The 24,751-nt window shown below is 38.3% G+C and overlaps 1 protein-coding gene and 1 non-coding gene across 9 annotated transcripts in view; one reads left to right on the top strand and one right to left on the bottom strand.

Annotated features, from left to right (window-relative positions):
* DTNA (dystrobrevin alpha) overlaps positions 1-24,751 on the top strand; it is a 420,552-nt gene that overhangs the window by 114,369 nt on the left and 281,432 nt on the right. For 7 of the 8 annotated variants that reach the window (XM_061131324.1, XM_061131326.1, XM_061131322.1 and 4 more), the window contains exon 1: positions 4,928-5,130. The exons of the other annotated variant lie outside the window; for it this stretch is intronic. The gene's annotated coding sequence lies outside the window, so the exon portion shown is untranslated. Of the gene's footprint in view, positions 1-4,927; positions 5,131-24,751 lie in introns of those variants that run through there. 8 annotated transcript variants of the gene reach the window in all.
* LOC133047852 (U6 spliceosomal RNA) lies at positions 12,117-12,219 on the bottom strand. The gene has a single exon (XR_009690863.1). It is a non-coding gene; the product is annotated as a U6 spliceosomal RNA (small nuclear RNA).

Here is a 24,751-nt window from a genome sequence, read left to right as displayed (position 1 = left end):
TGGAAGGGATGAAGAAGCTCTCTGGAGTCTCATTTATAAGGGCACTAATCCCATTCATGAGGAGTCCACCCTTGTGACCTAAGCACCTCCCAAAGGCCCCTAATACTGTAACTATCACATGAGAGGTTAGATTTCAACATACATATTTTGGGGGACAAAAATATTTGACCTATAGCAAATAGTGTGTATTTTTTTTTCAAAATAATAATATATAAAAGACAAAATCATTCTGACTGGCATGTAATGGTACCTCATTGAGGTTTTGATTTGCATTTCTCTGATAATGAGTGATGTTAAGCATCTTTTCATGTGTTTGTTAGCCATCTGTATGTCTTCTTTGGAGAAATGTCTGTTTAGATCTTTGGCCCATTTTTTGATTGGGTCATTTATTTTTCTGGAATTGAGCTGTAGGAGTTGCTTGTATATTTTTGAGATTAATCCTTTGTCTGTTGCTTCATTTGCTATTATTTTCTCCCATTCTAAAGGCTGTCTTTGCACCTTGCTTATAGTTTCCTTTGTTGTGCAAAAGCTTTTAAGTTTCATTAGGTCCCATTTGTTTATTTTTGCTTTTATTTCCAATATTCTGGGAGGTGGGTCATAGAGGATCTTGCTGTGATTTATGTCAGAGAGTGTTTTGCCTATGTTCTCCTCTAGGAGTTTTGTAGTTTCTGGTCTTACATTTAGATCTTTAATCCATTTTGAGTTTATTTTTGTGTATGGTGTTAGAAAGTGTTCTAGTTTCATTCTTTTACAAGTGGTTGACCAGTTTTCCCAGCACCACTTGTTAAAGAGGTTGCCTTTTTTCCATTGTATATTCTTGCCTCCTAAATGCTGGAGAGGGTGTGGAGAAAAGGGAACCCTCTTACACTGTTGGTGGGAATGCAAACTAGTACAGCCACTATGGAGAACAGTGTGGAGATTTCTTTAAAAACTGGAAATAGAACTGCCATATGACCCAGCAATCCCACTCCTGGGCACACACACCGAGGAAACCAGATCTGAAAGAGACACGTGCACCTCAATGTTCATCGCAGCACTGTTTATAATAGCCAGGACATGGAAGCAACCTAGATGCCCATCAGCAGACAAATGGATAAGAAAGCTGTGGTACATATACACAATGGAATATTACTCAGCCATTAAAAAGAATACATTTGAATCAGTTCTAATGAGATGGATAAAACTGGAGCCCATTATACAGAGTGAAGTAAGCCAGAAAGATAAACACCAATATAGTATACTAATGCATATATATGGAATTTAGAAAGATGGTAACGATAACCCTATATGCAAGACAGAAAAAGAGACACAGACGTATAGAACAGACTTTTGGACTCTGTGGGAGAAGGCGAGGGTGGGATGATCTGAGAGAACAGCATCGAAACATGTATGTTATCAAGTGTGAAACAGATCACCAGTCCAGGTTGGATGTATGAGACAAGTGCTCAGGGCTGGTGCACTGGGATGACCCAGAGGGATGGGATAGGGAGGGAGGTGGGAGGGGGATTCAGGATGGGGAACACATGTAAATCCATGGCTGATTCATGTCAATGTATGGCAAAAACCACTACAATATTGTAAAGTAATTAGCCTCCAACTAATAAAAATAAATGGAAAAAAAAAAAAGACAAAATCATCCACAAAACTATCATCATGAGCATACAGTCTTTGTCAGCTTAAGCCTGGTGTCTTAAGGATGCTAGAGAGGAAAAAGCAAAGGACCATTTGCTTTTCATTGTCCAGATCTTTCACACACAGATGCTTCACAGATCAGCTAAGACCTGTCTAAACACCTTGTTCACCCTGCAAGGAGACTGCTACCAGCCTTTGCCATACACAGAACTGAGCTAAGACAGTCTATTTCTGGAGAATGGAGCAGATTAACTGCTTGTTCATGATAAATCAAGGGTATTTGATTTGCTTGTTACATGCCCAGTTTTCTTTGGAAGCAAGCCCTGGAAGCTATTTTTCTGATCAAATCCTAACTCTCTTGTTAGTGCTTATGAAAGAGAAAAATAACATTTACTCATGATAAAGACTGAGTTCTAGCCATTATAAATCTTATCAACTGCCTTGTGAAGGTTAAGGGGGGAAAAAGGAAGACAAAAAAAATCCTGTGTGTTCATTCAGCCTTGGGTTTGGACTCCGGCTACCACTACTGTTGCAAACGTTCTGGAATTTCTGTCATTGAAACAGATGAAAATATAAAAAGACATAAAGTTGGAACCTAAGGAGATATTTGATTGATGCAAGTTATACTATAAAGAATGGTCAGGAAGAATTCAATAAATAAAACTTGTTATAGTTTACTAGTTAATGTGAAATATTAGAAGTCCATAAAACTTTATTTTCTTTTATTTCTCTTTAGAAGCCAGCAAGTTCAATAGAAATAAACTTAGCAGAATTTGCCATGTTGATATTTAGAGTCATTTACTCACACAGATCCAAAATGTATAATAATCTTTTTTTTTCTTTCCTTCAATAAAAGTGAAAAGTTAAAGTGTTAGTTGATCAGTCCTGACTCTTTGTGACTCCATGGACTGTAGCTCACCAGGCTCCCCTGTTTATGGAATTCTCCAGACAAGAATACTGGAGTGGGTAGTCATTTCCTTCTCCAAGGGATCTTCTCAACCCAGGGATTGAACCTGGGTCTCCTGCACTGCAGGCAGATTCTGTATCCTCTGAGCCACCAAAGAAGCCCTCAGTAAAGGTACTCAGTGCCTGGCATACCTTCCATATAATCTTTTGGTTAAAGGCTAGAAAAGAGATATAATTTTCCCTGCAAGTCATCAAATTAAATGCAAACATACTCATCTAAAATGTGAGCCTACCTATAACTGTGTTCCTTAGGTTAAAATGTACACTTTTACACCAGCAATTATTTGCTTGCTTCAACAAATGTTTCTTGAGTTTCATTGGTGCTGGTGTTCACTGGAAGGTCCAGCATGAGTGAATAGTGTAGCCGATGTGAACCAGATGGCCTGCCACCAGCTCTGTCCACTCTTCTGAGTTCACATGTGTTTTGACACCATCCATTAGCCTTGGGGAGGAGCATTTTGATAGAAGAATCACAAAGACAGGGATGTGTGCTCTCTGGGTGACTGGTTATTTCTATTTATTTCTAAAGTCATTCAGATGTCCTTATCTATCCACAATATACAGAGCCTGAAACATCTCTTAGTTAATCAGCTTGGGAATAAGCATAAGGAAAGTTTGTTCCTCCTCTCCCTCCTTCTTTTAATCTTTTTTTCTAAAGGACATCTAGTAATGGGATAAGGAGTGAGCAGGTTGGTAGCAGGCCAACCTAGATGGGGCATGAGAATATACAGAAATAAATTAGTTAAATATGATGCTAGTTCATCAGGTGTTCACTCACAGTTCCCTAAAATGGGCTTCTTCAGATGTGGTACAAGATCACCGAGAACAGAACATTTAAAAGCAACCACAAACAAAGAGGAAGCTTTCTCTTTGGAGTCAGCCTCCTGCCGTTGGGTATTTTCGAGACGTCTGTAAAGTTGCAGGGAGCAGCTGCAGCCACACCACCACCCTGAGCTCCGCCAGCTGACAGTAGCCTAGAGTTGGCAGCAGCAGCCAGATGAGATCTGGAAACCCCAAGACGCCCGGGGTTGTGGTTTGTCTGATTGCTGCAATTATTAACATAAATCCTCTATCAGACCTTTCAAGAAGTTGGTCTGGTCCATAACATGGCATGTAATACACTCACTCTTGTGAACAGGGTGAGGTAAAATGTTTTCAGCACAGCAGATCTTTTGACCCCAGTGACCACAAAATAAATATGAAACACAATTTTAGGAGTCGTGATTTGAATTACTATTTGAATTACTATTACTCCACAATAGTAATTCTTGTCAGTTCCTGTGTGAGAAAATGTGTTTTTCCCAGCATTTCCATTCACTCAGTTTTTCTTTGTTCAGACGTGTGTGTGACTATGAGGTGTGGGGGTGTATTGTACATGGCCACACACACACACACACACACACACTTTTTTTTTTTCCCCCCCAGTCTTCATCAAAGTTTACAAGACAGTTTTGGACAAGAAGACTTGATGCGGAGATAGAAACATTTCTTGCACCCGCTTCTGCTGTTTGCAATACAAAATATAGGACAGTTAAAAGCAGTTTGTTTGGTTTTTTTTTTTTCACGTTTCCTATGAGCAAGGTTTTATCTCACAGAGAATCCACAGACCTCATAGTTGCCTTTCAGAATATTAGAGGCGGCATGACCATTTCTTCCTGTAACAAGTTCCAACGCATTTACTAATAAGGAAATTCAGCTTTTAACAAAAGATGCGCCATCTCACTTTTTCACTGCATCCATAGCCATTTGGGGTAAAATTATAGGTGAATATCCAAACTTAAATGTGTGCAACAACAAAACTGTTTGTCAGGCTCCCAGATATTTCCCTAGTGTCTCCTCAAAGTTCAGGGGAAGGAAAAAAAAATAATCTCAGAAAACTTGTTTGTGTTCTGCCTACCTGGGAAGTTTTTCACGCTGAGTAACAGAACACAACTCGAGCTGCCTTGCTTTCTGCTTCCAGGAATGCCAATCAGAGAACATTCTTTTTCAGACAGCCAAGTTTGGAAGTCAGATGGCTTCTGGCAGGAGGGAGGGGGAAGGGATGGCAAGGGAGAAGAGCAGAGCGAGTCCTCCGGCTGATCTTCAGTTTCCGAGCGTTTCCGTAATAGCCATCAATGAAAGCATCTCCTTTTACCCACGCGGAGACAGGTATAAAGACAGCTGAATAAATCAGCATTAGACGTAGCAGCGGAAGCTCAGTCAGAGCCTGGAGTGGGGCGGAGGGGGCGGAGGGGGTGGAGGGAGGGCGTTTGACAGCCTGCCATTGGTGAGCTTACCAAAGGCATCTGCCAGTGGGACTTCAGTGGAATGTGAAACCAAGTCATTTTCCAGTTAAAGATAGACACAGTATACACTAGGATCTGGAGGCTGGATTCCACCCTCGTGCCTCTCGCTAGGATTTCAGAGTCCTGTTGTAATTAACCATTTCGTTAAGGTTGGTTCTTTCCGCGAATGTGCTAAGAATTCACATATGTCCTGGGCGTCCTGGAATTAACAGGATTCTTTAAGAGACCATGGTGTACATACTCTAGGGTAAGTGCAAAGACTGGTTGTAGGCGCGATCGCTTCTCTGGGAAGGTTAATGTGGCCGCTTTCTTTTTATTTGTGTGAATGAAGAAATGATCAGGGAGATTCTCCCCTGTTGTAACTTTCTTAGCTTTCTTGAGATACTTGGCGTTTACTGTTTTGTGAAGTGGAAAGAAACAAAGTATTTCAGCTTGGTTTTGAAATTGACCTTGCATGTCTGTAACTCCAGTTTGACTTCACTTTTACTTTTTCCTCTGTTAACTCCTCCTGAAACACCCTGCATTTCTTAAATTACACCGTTAGGAGTTATATGTCACAGCATTAAGTGTGACTCTGTCCCCAACCCCATTGGATTGACTGTATTCTTGTCAGATGGAGTTATTTCCCCTGATTGGCATTATGGCATTTTTTAATTTAAAAGATGCAAAAAGAAAATAAGAATATAAGAAAGGAAAAAAATGATAGAAAGTGTGTAAGGAGCCTTTAGAAAATACTTTTTTTTAATGAGAAAAATGGGCAGTTTTACATTGAAGTGAACAATTTATTAATAGAAGTTATTTTTGGGTGTCATCTCATTAATTCCAAGCAGGTTCTCCTCCTCCAAAAAGCTGATATTTGCAAAGTGAATAGAAGAGTTCTGATTCCATGGAGATTGAAAGGAGCAGGGACTGAGCTGGCTGGTTTGATGTTGCCTGGCTGTGTGCTCAAGATTTCAGAACTTTTTTCTTTAAAAGAAAGAATGACAAACTTTAGTCCTCTTCATGTTTTGACCATGTATAGGTTTTGTTTCTTGTTTTGTCCAGTGACCTCTCGGCTCTCTTAGAGACAGCTTTTCCAAACTTGCACAGCATTCCTTCTGAATAAATACTGGCCATAATAGTCACAGAGTACATGGTATGAATTGAAAATTCTACTTTATATGGGGAAAATAAATGTGCTGACGTGCTTGTTAGAGCGTGAGGCTGAACAGTTGTTACGTGTAACTGGCCAGGTTTTGTTCAGTCACATCAACCAGATTCTAATGAACTAAGTTGGCTGAGCTAGGTACGAACAATGAATGACAACCTTTCACTCAACTTTGATAAGAATAAATAATATACCGAGTTACTTTTCTGAAATGAAAAATGAACATGATACTAACCAGTCACTTAATTTTACAGCAGTTTTGTTAGTCACAGTTAGCATTCCCTAATATTTATAATTAACCCATTAGATTGTAAAAGCTGCAGTTAACTTTCACTTCTCCACATGTGGATGGTACCTTTATACATTTTCCCTGGTGACATAGGATGCCTGTCCTCCTTTGCCTACCTGTGTCCTGATCTGTTGACCAGAGGAAGGAGCCTGGCAGGAATTATAGGTGTCTTCAAGAAACTTGTGAGATGATGCATATGTATATTCACCAAAGACACCAGGACACAAATAAACTTCCCTTTTATTTTAACATATTTCTGATTGAATTATACATACAAATAAAATTACATTAGAATGGGGCTTTGTTTCTGTTTTCAGTGCGCTAAAGAAAACCCCCAAAGAATACAGCATTTGTAAAAAGTCCTTATATGTAAGAATTTTAGACATACGTGACCAGATAGCATTGACAGGAAAGGGGGCCGATGAATATTTCTGTGTTGCTGTGATGTCCCTGCTGACATTGTCAAGCTTTAATTTTATTTCTTTGAACATAGTAAGTATAGTTGCTTTATAATATGTCTGCTCATTCTAATATCTCAAGAGTTACCGAGATTGGTTTCTTTTCTTACTGCTCTTGCCACTTCTCATGTGCGGCGTCTTGTTTTCTTGGTTGCTTGAATCTCTTTGACTATCTACCGGAAAAGTATTTTTAAAATCGCTTGTAGGGATCAGTTGAGACCTGGTGGTGATGCTGGCTTCCTCCAGAGGGGACTTGGGGTTGCTTCTGACAGGGCCTCTGGAGGCAATATCTGACCAGAAGCACCTGAGTCAAAGGACGGCACCTAAGATTCCTTGAATTATCCTTGTGCAAGTAGCAAGGCTGCAGATGTGTGTGAGGGATGGTTTATTTGGGATATTCACTTCTACCTTGAGGGAAGATATGGCCTTTTGAGTCCCCAACTGAAAATCGTGTTAGTTTATTAAAGTCCTCACCTGAGGACTATGGGCTTTAACATTCCCACAACACCCTTGGACATCAAGGAGATCAAACCATTCAATCCTAAAGGAAACAAACCGTGAATATTCATTGGAAGGACTGATGCTGAAGCTGAAGCTCCAATACTTTGGCCACCTGATTTGAAGAGCCGACTCTTTGGAAAAGACCCTGATGCTGGGGAAGATTGAGGGCAGGAGGAAGAGGCAGTGACAGAGGATGAGGTGGCTGGATAGCATCATCCACCCAATGGACATGAGTTTGAGCAAGCTCCATGGGATAGTGAAGGACAGGGAAGCCTGGTGTACTGCAGTTCATGGGGTCGCAAAGAGACAGACACAGTTGAGCAACAAGAACACCCGTAAGGCTGTTTATCGTATAGCTGGTTGCTCAGACCTTTTGCTCCTGATACTCAGATGCCCAAAAGCAGAAGCTTTCAAAGATGTGTGTCTGTCTCCAAGTTCTGGTCTTCTCTCTTGAATTTTTCCATGCCTTCCCCATCTCATTAACTCTTTGCTGTTTTTATATTTGAAATATTTTTAATCACCTTAGTGAGAGTGCCAGTCCAAATTATCTTCGTACTGTTGCCAGAAATGGAAACTCACTCTTCTGCTTTTATAGTCATTTTTTTTAAGATTCTTTATTCTAAAAGAGAAATCCAGCAGTCTGCTGATATCATTGATAATTCCAGATCACTCTTTCTCATTTTTTATTTTAGTTGTGGCATGATCTGTTGAGGCTTTTGTGGAGAACTTTGCAAATGTAAATTTCTGATTGGAAGATTCATGAGTTTCAACCTGATCTGAGCTGTCAACAATGCTTAACACTCCTTCTATTTGTCCCTAGCAGGCCCCTTTTCTTAGTAATCTCTTTAGTCTCTCTAAGCCACCCCCATTGCCTTCACTGTCAGCTGTTGACCTTGACTATTCATGCTTTTTCTTGGCCTATATCATGTATCACCACATTTAACAAATTATGATAAATAAATTCCTTCCTTTCCATCCTCTGAAACTGCTCTATTTCAGGCCTTCATCACCTCCCTTGGGTATTATTATAGCTCCCAGTATTTCTCCTGCCTCTACGTTCTACCCCCAACTCATCCTCCGTATTGAAACCAACACACCCATCCTCTAAAAATCATACATACAAATGGATTGTCCCCCTACTTTAAAGTCTCTTATAGTTCACTATTCCCTTCAAAATGTATTCCTTAATGTGTCTTAGTATGTCACAAAGCCTCAACCTGTTTCTCTAACATTATCTCCACTATATCACTGGTTATCACCAACACTTTAATCTCACATCATTGGTGCCTCCAGAATATTCTATCCATGATCGTATGTCTGTGCTAGTCTACCTACTAGCTTTTTTTTTTTTTTGCCATGAATGCCCATTGTTTATCTCCTTTGCAGGCAAATCTTACTTCTGCTTCAAGGTTGATCTCATAAGTCATGTTCACTGTCCTTTAATTGTGTAGCTCACCACTATTCTGGGAATCCCTGATGGCAGGCAGTGTGTCTTACTCATTTTTGTATTCTCAGTAACTGACACCATAGAAACCATTGAATGCATATTTAAGGAATGAACGGGTGACTGTTTCAAGGAATTTTTTCTCAACAATTCCTTTCTTACTTTATTCTTTTTCGTTCTAAACATCATTATTCTTTTGACCTCAAACTTCTTATGTAGAATAGTGATCTTTCATAGTCTTCAGTGTCAAGAAGTGTCAATTAAAAATGTCTGAGGAATGCCCTGGTGGTCCACTGGTTAAGACTCTGCATTTCTACCGCAAGGGGCAAGGGTTTGATCCCTGATCAGGGCACTAATGTCCCGCATGCCGCATGGTACGGCCAGAAAAAAATGTTCATTTGGTTATTGTTGTTTCGGTAGATGGGATGCTATCTATTTTCATTTTTGCCAAATGAGACTATATGCCTTGAGTGTGATGATGAAAGAGATGACAGAAGTGTAAGTACAATTAAATTAGCTGTATATTATCAAAGAGATTAATAATAAAAAAGAAAGTCATAGAGCTGGAAAACAGACTTGTTCCAACAAATTTAGTTGAGAATGCTGAAGAGGACAAATGGAGGAAGTCACTGTGACACAACTAAATTACAGTCATCTCATTGCACACAACCTGAATCTGAACCATTAGAAAACACTGGATTATTTTCAGATCCCGGTATGTGCTAGAAGGAAAGCTTGCTTATGTGATATGATATTGTGACCCTAAAATCTTAAAGTTGGTTACATTTTTTTTTTGGTTACATTTTTTCCTAAAAATTTTGAGGCCTTGAAGTGCAATATTAATCTTTCTGCTATGCTAAGTAAAAAAAAAAAACAACAACTTCATTTATTTATTATAAATTGAATATAGTTGGTGTGAATCAGAGGAGGAGAAAATATAGCTTATTAATTCTGAGGATGTTTAACCAATTTCATATTCCTCAGATCACTTATAAATTTTTCACACACTTGTTGTATGCCTTTGATATGCCAAGTCCTGAGATTTAGAAAATGAAGAAAATTGGTTTCTGTTTTTTCTTACATAGGCCTCTTTTACCTCCACAATGACAAAAACCCTATAAAGTGGATGGGGTCAAAATTTATCTTAAAAATGTTTTGAATCAGATCAAATGATCAAAGTCAATATTTAGATGAGATGCTAATTTTCTCCATCACAAAATATGAAAATATAAAATTGACCTTTTTTTTGCCTCATCAGTGAAAGAAATTGAGACTAGCTCTTGAAATCTGACTAATTTTACATTGTAACCTCCAAGTAGCTGAGCTGATTTTTCTTACTAACTTAACAAATCCCTGTCAAGCTCCTACCTCATGCCTTAACTGTGCTTGTACTAAACAATGAAATGATTTACTTCAACCCCTTCACCAGACACTGATACCGGAGTGTATCCTGTTAAAACAGTGGGTATAATTTACAAATTACCTTATATTACTTTCTCATTTGTATTTTTAATTTACTTGTACTAATCTCCACACTTGTTAAAAAGTCACTTTGCCTTTTCCCAACAATTTGTGTTTTTCTCTCAGAAATCTATGTTTTAAAAGTTTAAGGATTGCTTTTATTCTTAAAAACCTCATATTTAACAGATATTTTATTATAGAATATTTTAAAGAGACCTAAACAAGTGCTAAAAAATGTTAAATAGAAAATGTATTTTTATTAGATAGGAAACTGTGTTGTATCATAACATAAAATAGAAGTGTGTTCATTTGCATAAATAAAGCTGGACTCTGCATTCTTGCAAAATAAATATGGCATAAGGATGACTCAGAGACACCCTGAGTCATGAAAGCTTTGTAAATCTCTGTGTATTTTCAAGAGAGCAATAGTTATTTTTATTATTTTTCCTTTTTAGTCTCACTTTACTTTTGTACCACTTTCCTTGGTAATGTGGAAGCACACAGGTTTATGAATGCTGAATAAAATGAATTCACTGAATTAGTCATAGTTCAAGAATACAGGTGCTTTTATTAATTTTATTAAAAGATGTAGACTAATTTTGAATGAAATTTATCTTATGCATTGAATTTTCTAGTTTTAGATGGCTCATTACAACACATTTATGGAAACATATGTACTCATCAAAAGATGTTGTTTTTAACACCTCAGATAAGTGTAACAAGTCTCTCCTAAAATGCATCCAATGTTTCATAGTATTTTGTGGGTAAGAGACATATGTTGTTATTTTCTTTCCTGTATGATAAAACTAAGATGCACACATATGAAGTTCTCTGGATATACTAGACATGGTTTCCTAAGATTACACATAACCTCTAAATCTTGGTGGTTTAGAAAAAAAACAATATTTCCTTCCCACTCATGCAAAGTGCTTGTCAAGGGCTCAGTGGAGATCCTTCTCCACATTGTTGCCTTTACCAGGAAACGACCCATGTTCCTTATTCTCACACTTCCTTGGCCAAAGCATGCCATGTGGTCACACCTAACTTTACTCTTCAGTTGGATGAGTAACACAGTCCTGTCACTTTCCTGGAGAGATAAAGAGCTGGAATATTTATGAAGACCTCTAATGAATTCCAGTCATGGATGACAGGCAGCCTCTCAACCCCCAGAAGACCAGAGATCTCGATTGAAACTCTTCTGTACCTTTGGACAGTATCTGATCCATACTTGGTAACATGTAGGCAGCCTACTTGTGATCTGATGCTAATGTCTCTTGTCTGTTTTCGTCCTGTAGCTCTGAGCCCCACTGAGACTTTTTTGGCTCTCTGAATCTTCACCATTTCCAGAGTAACTATGACTTTTCCTGCCATAGTTTCTCCAGGCCTTTGGAATCCTAGCATTTTACCTGTGCCCACACTTACCTCTCAGGGAGTCCTGCCCATGGAGAGTTCTGGGAAGGAAAAAGAACCTCTGATAAATTAATTTCTATAGAATGTAGAGAGTCAATGTGCAATGCTAACACTTTGCCATCTCTAAGAACTGATCATGTGTAACAAAGAAGTGGAGAAAATGGTACCTTTTAAACACGTTTAAATTTATTTTGTATTGCAGTTTAGTTGCTTACAATATTGTGTTAGCTTCTGCTGTACAGAAAAGTGACTCGGTCACACATGTACATATATCCCCTCTTTTTTGGATTTCCTTCCCATTTGGTTCACCACAGAGCATTGAGTTCCTTGTGCAATACAGTAGGTCTCGTTAGTTGTCTATTTTATACATAGTTTGAATAGTGTATGTCAATCCCAGCCTCCCAATTCATCCCACCCTCTGTCTCCCCATTTGGTCTTCATACATTTATTCTCTACATCTGTGTGTCTATTTCTGCTTTGTAAATAGGTTCATCTGTACCACTTTTCTAGATTCCACATGTATAAAAATATGGAATGCTTCACAAATTTGCGTGTCATCCTTGTGCAGCAGCCAAGCTAATCTCTGTATGTTCCAATTTTAGTATATGTGCTGCCCAAGTAAGCAGGAGAAAAAGGTAACAATGTAATTCTAAATCCCCATTACCTGCTTTTCCCAGGGGGCAAAAGAAAAGGACTAGGATGAAGGAAAATGCCACGGAGGAATGGCAATCTATATTATACATTAGAAATAAATAGTTTTGAATAACATCTGTATCACCCTGCTACTCTGCTTTTTACTTCGCATTTAGTCTTAAACATTAACAAGGTAAAACTGGGGAATTCAAAGGTTAATAAGGCACTTAGAAATTGAAAAAAATTATATATGTATATACAGGCTTCCCCTGTGGCTCAGCTGGTAAAGAATCCTCCTGCAATGTGGGAGACCTGGGTTCAATCCCTGGGTTGGGAAGATCCCCTGGAGAAGGGGAAGGCTACCCACTCCAGTATTCTGATTCTGGCCTGGAGAATTCCATGGACTGTATAGTCCATGGGGTCGCAGAGTCAGACATGACTGAGCAACTTGCACTCACTCACTCATACACACACACACACACACACACACACACACACACACACACACATATTCAAATTAGCTTGAGAAATGCTGTGTTAAAGAATATCAAACATGTTTATTTAGTAAAACTTTAAAGTGTAAAACTTTAAGAGCCCTTAATGCAAAGGTCAAAGAAATCACCGAGAGAGCAATGTGGTATATAGCATTTCCCAAATTCATCTGACCTAGGATCCTCATCTGTTTTCCTTTTTCTTCCATAGAGAATTTCCTAGAATTATCACCCCTGAACACGTAAATTGTTTTTGCTGATTTGAGTTAAAAATCCCAAAGACCTTAAAATATAGGCTTAATAATTTTTTCAACTTTTAAGTACCTCATTAATCTTTGAATTTCCCAATTTTGCCTTGTTAATGTTTAAGACTAAATACAAGGTAAAAAGTAGAGTAGCAGAGTGATATAAATGTTATTCAAAGCTATGCATTTCTAATGTATATATATGTAAATGGGCTTCCCAGGTGGATCAGTGGTAAAGAATCCACTTGCCAAGCCAGAGACATGGGTTCAATCCCTGGGTCAGGAAGATCCCCTGGAGAAGGAAATGGCAACTCACTCCAGTATTCGTGCCTGGAAAATCCCATGGACAAAGAAGTCTGGTGGGCTACAGTCCACAGGGTCACAAGAGTCAGATATGACTTAGCGATTAAACCACCAAGCACATATATCAACAGTATTTGTGTATATCATTTTTAATACATACTTTAATACACTTGGTAAATTGTGGATTAAATCACCCCTACTCCAGTGTATTAATAATTAAAAGTGTGATAATATAATAGCTTATATAATACTTTGAGCACATAAAGTTGAGAATTATAAGGACTTTAAAAAATATCTTTACCTTTGGGTACTATGTATTCTCTTGATAAATGACATTGATTTTAAATACCAGTAGAAATCAAATCTTAAACTGATAGGGGATCCAATAACATTGTTTAACTCTACTGAGGGATATAAGGGAGAAGGAAATGGCAACCCACTCCAATATTCTTCCTAGAGAATCCCATGGACAGAGGAGCCTGGTGGGCTGCTGTCCATAGGGTCGCACAGAGTCGGACACGACTGAAGCGACTTAGCAGCAGCAGTAGTGGCAGGATATAAATTGTGAGATAGCCTCTGTAAGGAGCCTGGCTGCATTCAGCAGAACCCAGAACTCAAAAGGGATTTGCACTATTATACCCATTTTATTAGAAACTCTAAAGCTGCTATTCCATTTTAGAATGTGATCATACATTAATAATTTATTAGACTCAGTTATCTTTATGAAGACCATGTGGAAAGAGAACTCATCTTCAACTTCAACATCTGTTTCTTGATTTTTCTTTCTTGGTTCACCTCCTTTAAGTTCAAAATGTTTAAAACTTAGGAGGGAGAAAAAGTCTGTTGGGTTTCAGAAGATGCTCTACTAAAGTTACTGTCTATGGGAACTTTTCTGTGCAAGAAGAAGGGTAATAGACTAAGAAAAGCAAAATGTCCATCTTTTTCTATGTAAAGTGTGTTATATTCAGTTAAGTACTGTAACCACTTAAAATGAACCAATTTGTTCCATGAAATTTCACACCCCCAGCAACTCTACTCAAAGAAAATCCTAAGATATTAGGTTCCCTTACAAGGTGTGACAGGGAGCTTGCGTCCTTTCATCGCCCTGTCCACTCTGGTAATTTATTCTGCTTTTCATTTATTTGCCTCTCCTCCCTTGATTTTAAGAGTTTGAGATAAATCAATACATTTTAAACAAAAAATTATATGGGAAATATATCTTCTTTGGGTTCCATAGAAAGAACAATGATTCAATCAAAGTTGTAGACAGCATAAATTCTTAGCACACATTTTTCCTGATGGATTTTTGTTTATATTTTTCCCTGGGGTTCTAATAAGATTCAGGAACTATAATGATGTCAGCAACACCTCTAAAAATTCACTGAAGAAGATCTGAAGATCTTTTCTCAGCACTGCTAGGTTTCTGCTTTAGAACTCTGTGAATAACCACACAGCAGAATTTTAGCTTTACCTTATTTTCCAAATTATGAAGTCAGTTATATCTACATTCTGAAATTGCCCAGCACCCAAACATGTATAATGCTGAAAAATATGCTGTGTAACCATTTACCAGACACCAGAAGATAAATCTAAGTTATTTAGATTTATAGTATGATAATCTCTCCTTAAAAATGACATGAGGGAAATGTTTAACTTAATGAGGCAGAAGATCCTGGTGTGCAGGTTACACTGTATTTTTTATTGCACCAGGGTAAATTATTGCTTCAGTCTCCTATATGGTACCCCAGTGGCCTCAAAGACACAGTGTAGCTTCCAGAAATGCCTACTTTTGTCTTAAGCAATAACTTACTCCACTAGAGTGTGCTTTCTGAGAATTACCCATAACATTTCTCGCCAGAGGTTGAATTTCTTGAAGGTCATTCACAGGTACTAACTGAACTTGACTATTTTTTTTTTTAATGTAGGCACGTTGATGTGGTAAGTCTGCATACATTAATATAAAAGAAGGAAAACAAGCATTCACTTTCTGCCTAAAACTAGAAAACAAGCAAAAAATTCTGATTATGAAATGAAATTATAAGACATAAAATTTTTTCTTAGCATTTTTACCCTGATGTCTCTAACTTTTTAAATAAATAAGCACAGGCCTTTGAGGGAGGTCTTTGAGGGTCTGGAGAAAGGAATGGCTACCCACTCCAGTATTCTTGCCTGGAGAATTCCATGGACCGAGGAGCCTAGTGGGCTATAGTCCACAAAGAGTTGGACACAGCTTGAGTGCTAACACTTTGAGGGGATGGTACATAAAGATTTCAGACTGTAGTAATTAAATATTGCGTGCATGCTAAGTCGCTTCAGACATGTCTGACTCTTTGCAACCCACCAGTCTCCTCTGTCCATGGGATTCTCCAGGCAAGAATGCTGGAGTGGGTTGCCATGCCCTCCTCCAGGGGGTCTTCCTGACCCAGGGATCAAACCTGCATCTCTTACATCTCCTGCATTGGCAGGCGGGCTTTTTACCACTAGTGCCACTGAGAAGCTCAGTTAAGTACTGGATTGGTCAAAAAGTTCACTTGGGTTTTTCTGTAAGCAAAATAAACTTGAACAAGCTTTTTCACCAATGCATTATATAGTTCCAGATTGCAAAAAAAAAAAAAAAAATCTTAATCCTATATGGAGCACCAGTGTATAAGTCTAAATGTGTGTGGGAGTTTTTAAAACAAGCTCTACTTTCTAATAAAGTAACATAGGAATTTAATTAAAACAAACCAAAAACTCCTCCCGCCAATCAGTACTGCAGCATTTGGATAAATGTTAGAGCTTGTCAGTTTTCAAGGCAGAAACATTATTCCAGGCTTTCTGCCAAACCGTTACTGGTAATCAAGAGACGAAGCACATAAAAGTACTGCGCCTGGCTTAGTTAGATATGTGTGTGCTAAAAGAGAGGCCAACACATTTCTTATGCAAGCCATCGGAATTACAATTTAGGAATATACAAACACACAATGCTTTTGTAAGTCTAGGAATATACACACTAAAATACAACTCTGTGCTTAAAGGCAGACACAGCTTGTGTTGACTGGATCCTTTCTTTGTCTTGAGTGGTTTTATTATCCAGCCACATTTCTCTCAATGACTGCATGGGAAGAAATTAAATTATTCATATCTGGACAAAATTTGGGATTGCCCTACATGCTTAATTTCTAGTGACTGCTCAAAATTTCTCATTGATAGATGGGTGATTTGGGCTGTTGTTTTCTGTATTTTGATTTAACCGATTTAAATAAACATCTGTTTTCCCATAGTGTCTAAAAAAACAATTTATATGATATAATAGTGCTATCAGAAAGTAATCAAAGCAAGCATTTTTATGAAAGGAAGACTGAAGTGTTTTTAAGTTCTTAGGGTAGGAGACGAATATTGAGTAAATAACTATGAGTATTTGCATATATTATTTTGACCACTGGAGGGCTCTCAGATTGTTTTACATTAATTTTTTAGAAATCGATTTGATATAGCTGTAACTTCAGTAAAACAAATTTAAGTCTTGGCACTATAAAGTCTGTAGAGTCACCTAGCTCTTAAAATGGTACGTGTTCTCAAAATATAACATAAAAGGGACAATCAGATTTAATTTACTGTGCTCTTTCACTGTTTCACAACAAATACCTTTCCACCAAAGTGAACAAAGCTGAATAAAGCGATAAATGCGTACTCGCAGGACCCATGACCTGGAGCCAGAGTTTGAAATGGTCTGCTGTGTATAGCAAGTTTTTTGAAGCCTCATGTATTTGCATTTGCCTGTGTGCTCGGTCCCTTCAGCTGTGTCCAACTCCTTGTGACCCTGTAGACCGTAGCCCCCTTTCCCATGGGATTTTCCAGGCAAGAATACTGAAGTGGGTTGCCATTTCCTCCTCCAAGGGATCTTCCTGACCCAAGGCTCTAATCCACAAAGAGACAAGGAGTCTCTTGTGTCTCCTGCTTTAGTAGGCAGATTCTTTACCACTGAGCCACCTGGGAAAGCCCATATTTTCATTTAACCCATAATAAATCTTTGGTTTATTAGCATAAAAGTATTTTCTCCAAATTTCCAGGAAGATGCACCTTGTTTCTCCAAAAACTTCTCATCCTCCCAAGTTGCTGCTGGTATCCTTTAGAATTTCCTTTGATTACAAATCTCTTTTTCTCAAGATGTATAGCTTTATGTAGTAAGAGGGGCAAGAAATGCATGTTAAATATATCAATCACTCTGGACAATGATTTTAAAGAAGGCTAGAATGGAGTCTGATAAGAATGGGAATACTGCAAGAATCTGTTCATAAAACATTAAATGTAACTGATTCCATAATGCCTAGTTAGATAGATCACAAGAATAGGGGTTCCTATGTACTTTTTAGTTTAATTCCTTAGAAATCTATTTGATATTGCTGAATATGCTTTAGTCAAGCTCCAAAATGGACATCCTAACAAAGAAACTACACTTCATAGTTTTCTCATAGTTTTGGCCCTTCTGCAATACCATGAAGACCCACCAGGAGAGACGGGAGAAATGTTGGTCACTGTCCCCAGCACTCTTGGCCCAGAGTTTGTCCTGAAGGCTCCCTCTTCTATCTTTTCATGACCTCTTGGCTTCTTATAGCCGTCTCCCATGAACACTCTAAATTCAGAGTTTTGCTGGCCATTTCTTCACCAGCTCACATAATCCATTTTATCCAACATCAATAGGTCAGAAGATACAGAATTACACAGATCAAAGAGGAGAAAGGCAAAAGTGGTAATATTTTAATACTCAATGGGGAAGATTATCTCCTGGTGGTTCTGCTTCAGATCAGGCTTCCCAGGTGGCTCAGTGGTAAAGAATCCACCTGCTAATGCAGGAGATGCGGGCTCAATCCCTGGGTCAGGAAGGTCCCCTGAAGATGCAAATGGTAACTTACTCCCATATTCTTGTCTGGGAAATTCCTGAACAGAGGAACCTAGTGGGCTATATAGTCCATGGGGTCACAGAGTCGAACATGACTTTAGCAACTGAGCACGCACTACTTAATAAACAGTGAAATGCAAAGTGGAGGATGATAACAGTGCTTAATCTGGAAGTGACTATGATTTCAAATCCCTGTGATTTGAATCTGAAGTGGCTATGATGCCAGTTCAGGGGACACCAGAAAACTTCCCCAATCCTTGATAAAGCTACCCAAACATTATGCTGTTTTGATAGATTCAGTTCCAATTTTAAATCTTATTAAAAAGACCTGTCTTCCTCATCTTATATATCTAAATAACTGGATTGGTATTCAGGTAAATTGGAAATATCTTCATATCCTCAAGTCTACAGAAATATAGGCAACCAGAGCCATAATGATGACTTGGTTTTGCTGTCACAATCAGGAGTGGCCTTAGTAAGTAGTTCTACCTTTTATAAATTTTCACCCTAAAGGAAAGACTTTACTTTAGCAGTGCTAAAAATAAAATATACATCCTCTAGTATTCAAATGAATAATTCTCAGTAATTCTACTTTAAGTATTTAACACCCTGGTGGACTCATCAGCATGTCTTTCTATTCAGATATTCAGGTATCTGATGAAGGCATTTCTTAGGTTGTTTTATAGATTCAGATACTATAATGGTGAGTGTGTGGGCCTGCTCAGTTGTACAACTGTGTCTGACTCTTTGTGACCCCTTGGACTGTAGCCTGCCAGGCTCTTCAGTTCATGGAATTTTCCAGGCAAGAATACTGGAGCAGGTTATAAAGGTGAGACCTAGCCATAAAAATGTCTAAACCCAAATTGTTTCTTTCATGCTTTAAGGAACTTATAAAGTCATAAGAGCAGAGTTGTCACTTTTTTTTTTTCTTTTGAGAAAAAGTTTATCCATCTGTTTGTGTATTGGAATGACCCATCCCTGTATGAGAATATGTCAGGCTTCTTAGTTTTTCCATGAGAATGTCAACATGGCACCTTTTCACCTATTATTTAAGCATATAGATCTTTCTTCGATCAACTGCATAGAATGTTGGCACTTCTAGCAGCTATCAAAAGATTTAACCTTGAATTGATTGTGCTAGCTAAGAGTTTACCAGCACAACTTCTCCAAGTGCTATAGCAAGTTAAATCACATACCTAGACCTCATTGTCTTAACCCTTCCCTTCCCTCTCTGTACATATTTAATGTCTTTACTGAGGAACTGTTTCATTTTATGCCCCTGAGTCCTTTTCAAGTTTGCCATAAGACATGGCACTTTTGGAAAAGAAAGAAAGAATGATATTGAACAACTGGGATAACATTACTTGATACCTTCAGAATAAGGGACTATGCCATACAATTCTTATAGGAATTTGTGCTGGGGAAACATTTATTTCTCAAGATGATATTGTAAACTTTCTTTACTGTACAAGGAAAATGATATGATCTGTCAATTTCCTTTTTTGTTGTGACTGCCCAAGTTTCTTCCTGTTTCACAATAACATTCATCTGTCTCATTGGGGTATCATTCATGCTTCCTTCAGCTGTGATTTTTGACTCAAGTGTGAGTCATTGCTCCACTGTTTCTTATCATCAAGCAGATAATAGTATTTATTGACTGAATATGACTTTGTGCTGTCCTGTATGTTTTTAATGATGGAACACTCAATGCTGAAAATAGGAAGTAAAATTTCACATCATCAGGAATGATGAACAAGACTCTTGAGAATAATGGAATAAACAGTTACATTTCTTAGGGATATTTGAAACTCATTTTTTTCAGAGACTTTGATGATATCCTTTTATCTGTGCTCCAGTTTTGCCCAGATTATCTGTCTGTTGCTATCAGTCAGGTCACATTGTATTTTACTTAGTTTTATTATCAGCAAGTTTTCACTTTCTTCTAGTTTGCATGAGAGGACGCTTGACAAAATAGTTAAGCAATAAGATTATGCTTGATTACAATGTGTTTATGTCATCAGTTTGTCCTTTTCTAGCAACCAAGGCTGTTGACCAAGTACATGAGGAGACTTCTATAGCCTAAGGAAGATCTTGCCTATGAGGCTGTCTTTATAAGAATTGGGAGAATCAGAATAACCGTCACTACTAGGGCTGGTGTTACCCTCGTGGAAGTCTTTTATCATCTCGGGAGACAGGCTGGAGAGATTACTATCAAAGGCCAGAACAGATCTGTCTAATTGGCATTCTATAACCCAGGTCTCCTGACTTATAATCCAGAAGTCTGTTACTCCTCCTGTATGTTGCATAGGTTCTCTGAAACAATGTATTTTACAAAAAGAGAATGACCCAGCATTTCCTCACTGTTGGATGATCACACGGAGCACCATTTGGGGTGTGGGGTGTGGTCATTTCTCTCTCTTGTGCCAGTGCATAGATGGTTTGCTTTGATGTACACTTAAAAAATGGGTAGGTCCAGGGGAATGGAGACAGGGGAGGACCTCATGAATAATAATGCAGTCACAAAGGAAATACTTGAGAACTCTGTGGTCAATCGGCTCAGTAAAATACCACGTGGTCTTTTATGCAGGTGAGCTTGTCCATTTCTCTTATAAGCTAACCCAAATACCTTCATGTAAATTGTGTGATGTTGGTTTAACTTTTTTAATATTTTACTCTCATCTATTAAATGAGAATAATAAGGTAGGTGTTTTAGGATTGAAAGGATTCCATAAGTTAATCCACGTGAAGAGTTTATGAGCTCATCATATTGCCTATAGTAGAATGATACCTATGAAAAGTATAAAGAGTTTGGGGGAAATGCTGATGCCATAATGTAACAATGACAAAGAAGACACTAAATTGTGCTGTTGGTCATAACTATGGTGATACTGGTATATTGATAGAAAGAACCTAGAAGAAAATATTAATTGTAGATATCTTTAAATCTTGACATATAAGGGATTATTTTCTTCTGTATTATATAAATATTTTATACAATTATATAATACTTCTCTGCTGTACAAACTTCCAATGGAGGACATAAAAATATGCCTAGAAAAATGTAGAATTTATAAAAATGTATCTCAACCCATTAAAATTTCTTCTTTAGGATACTAACAATTCTTGGATCCTTAGAGGGAACCAGAGGCTTTATTTGCTTACAAACATTTCTCTACTAGTGTTCTCATCATATACACTGGGAAGTAGTGTGTTCCAGTCCAAGTCCTTTCTGGCCTTGTAGACTAGTTCATTCCCCTGTAATGAAAATTCATCAGGCAGAGAGAAATGTCATCCCATTCTCCAATCTCAGGTGTTGAGATCTATAAATCTTGATTTGTAGGTGCTTATTTCTTTCCCCAGAACCTTTCTCTTTTAGCAAAGAAAAAGCTTGGAAGAATTATGCATCCTTGAAGGATATATAACTATAGTAAGGTGGCACCTAAGAAACCAAACATACTCTGTAACACTTCATCACTACAGAAATAGAAAGAACCAGGGAGAATCTTCTCTGTCCATGCTGTGATTAGCTATGGTGGTGGTTTAGTCGCTAAGTCGTGTCTGACTCTTGCGAGCCCACGGACTGTAGCCTGCCAGGCTCCTCTATCCATGGGATTCTCCAGGCAATTAGCTATATTGAGGAATGATAAACAAGGGAATGTTGTCCTTAATTTGGCAGCACTTACACTTACCAGTAAATGTTATTATGCTTTGACATTTTTGGTGTGCTCAGCTTACCTGTAAACAATTCCCCACCATGCACTTTGCTCTTACCTTATAATTATGAAATACTCTATGTGTTCATCTAAATGAAGACATTATACCCATGAGAATTAATCATGACTGGGAGAGTTCTCAGTGCATAAATCAATTAGAGTGAGTCAGCCTTCCTACTCCACTCCCATTGCTTTTAAAAACAAGCATGCACATTTTGATGAGATCTTACTCCTCTGCACACTCCCCCACCTCTTTGAGAATGAATTTTCTAATATTATACTGAGTCCAGAGAAGCTCAGCTCTGGATTGAGTCACCAGATTTTATAGCTAAGGAGTAGGCTTAGACATTATTTAGTGACTAGTACAGTCTGTTGGTTTGACAGAAAAAGAAAGACACAGCCTAGAGAGATCGATTTTGTCCAGGAACACAAGGACCAAGAGTAGCGCCCAGACCAGTTCTGTTCTGTTACATCTTGAGGCTTTTTAAAAGTCCATGACAGCCATTCTTCAGTCCTTACTACAATGATTTGCCAGCCTCAACTACTTTCTCTTACGGAGGTCATCCTGCTTTGCATTATTTGTAGGCAATATCATGAAATTGCTTTTGATAAGGAAAACCTAGGGATAGAAGGATTAAAAATGAGTCTGTAAAGCATTTTAAATCAATAGTGACTGTAAATCATGGTTTTAGGCAAACACAGTATCAGATAATTTTCTACACATAGAACAGGCAAATGGAAGCATGCCCTTCAAAGGCTAGGGTGGACAGGTCATAATTCTGCAACAAGCATTACAATCCTCTGAGTTTCTTAATCATTTTTCATTATTCCTTTCTGCCTGTGTCACTTTGAGAAGCTTAGACCCAGCCCTTCATTGTTAGGAAATAGTATCTTTGATGTTTTCAAGGGCTTTGTGTTGTGAATAAAGAGAGGATTTCAAATCAGTGGATGCTTATTTTTATGCTGGAACATTAGAAAAACAATTGCAGTTTTGACTCAGCATTTTTCACATTTGTAAAATCATGGGTCAAATAAGTGACCCTTGATAATGAAGAGAATCTGAATCTTTTTTAATTCTATTTTTTATTCATTCACCATCCGCTTTGGTCACCAACCCCATGCTAGTTACTGTCAGAGGTCTATGGATGCAGTCTCTGTCTTCAGGAAGCTCACAGAGTGCTGGAGAAAGCCAGACACACAAGCAAATCGTCATGATTTCATGTGACAGATGCCACAACATAAACCCCAAAAGGCACAGCAGAGAGGGCAGAGGGTTACCAGAGGGAATGAGAAATGAGCTGGAAGTTGAAAGATGGCTCCCAAGTTTGACAGGCAGATTTGGGGGGTGGGGTGCACAATACGAATTCAAAATAATATTTTGGAAGGAGCAAGCATCTGTTTAAAAGTATTGGAGGGGCTCCAGTTTCATCCATCTCCTCCCATTATACAGAGTGAAGTAAGCCAGAAAGATAAAGAACATTACAGCATACTAACACATATATATGGAATTTAGAAAGATGGTAACGATAACCCTATATGCAAAACAGAAAAAGAGACACAGAAGTACAGAACAGACTTTCGAACTCTGTAGGAGAAGGTGAGGGTGGGATGTTTTGAAAGAACAACATGTATATTATCTATGGTGAAACAGATCACCAGCCCAGGTGGGATGCATGAGACAAGTGCTCGGGCCTGGTGCACTGGGAAGACCCAGAGGAATCGGGTGGAGAGGGAGGTGGGAGGGGGGATCGGGATGGGGAATACATGTAAATCTATGGCTGATTCATATCAATGTATGACAAAACCCACTGAAATGTTGTGAAGTAATTAGCCTCCAACTAATAAAAAAAATTAAATTAAATTAAAAATAAAATAAAATAAAATAAATTTAAAAAAAATTAAAGTATTGGAGGGGTACAAAAATATGATGTGCTTAGGTAACTGAAAATAGTATTGCTAAAGCATAAAATGCATTGTAATAAATGATGCATACTAACACTGGACAGATAGAAATATCATGAAAGTTCTTTATGAATATTTTATAATTTTATTTTATTTGCCTGGGCTGAGTCCTCGCTGCTGCAGAGGGTTTTGCCCTAGTTGCTGAGAGCGGTGGCTCTCTCTCTAGTTGCAGCACACGGGCTTCTCATTGCATGGCTTCTCCTGCTCGAGGATGAGTGGGCTTCAGTAGTTGTGGCACATGAGCTCACATTGAAGCTTGCAGGCTCTAGAGCACAGGCTTAATTGTTGTGGTGCACAGGCTTAGTTTCTCTGAGGGATGTAGGATTTTCCCAGATCAGGAATCAAACCCATGTCTCCTGCGTTGCCAGGTGGATTCTTTACCACTGAACCTCTAGGGAAGCCTGTTTATGACTATTTTAAAGTGGTTAAATTTATACTGCAGCAATGAGAAACCATTCAGGAATTAAGATCAGGCAGTGGATTAGTTGGACATCCCTAGTAGCTCAGTGGTAAAGAATCCACCTGCCAATACAGGAGACTTGGCTTTGATCCCTGGGTCAGGAAGATCCACTGGAGAAAGAAATGGCAACCCACTCCAGTATTCTTGCCTGGGAAATCCCATGGACAGAGGAGCCTGACCGGCTTCAGTCCATGGGGTCACAACAGAGTCAGACACAACTTAGGGACTAAGCAACAGTAGATGAGTCAATCTGAATTTTAGAAAAACCACTATTGCCACAGTCTGTAAGAAAAGCTAGAGAGCAAAGACCCCAAATCAGAACAACAACAAAAAGGCAATACACTGCAAATCCCAAGCAAGAAACATTAGAGCCGAATCTTCTAAGGAAGTTGCAGTGATTATTGTAGTGAGAAAGAAAAGGGAGGATAAACCCAAATGATATTTCATAAATAGAATCAGTACTGTTTAG

This window comes from Dama dama, chromosome 27, assembly GCF_033118175.1.
Source record: "Dama dama isolate Ldn47 chromosome 27, ASM3311817v1, whole genome shotgun sequence".
Taxonomy (NCBI): domain Eukaryota; kingdom Metazoa; phylum Chordata; class Mammalia; order Artiodactyla; family Cervidae; genus Dama; species Dama dama.
This window is presented reverse-complemented; position numbering and strand designations above follow the sequence as displayed.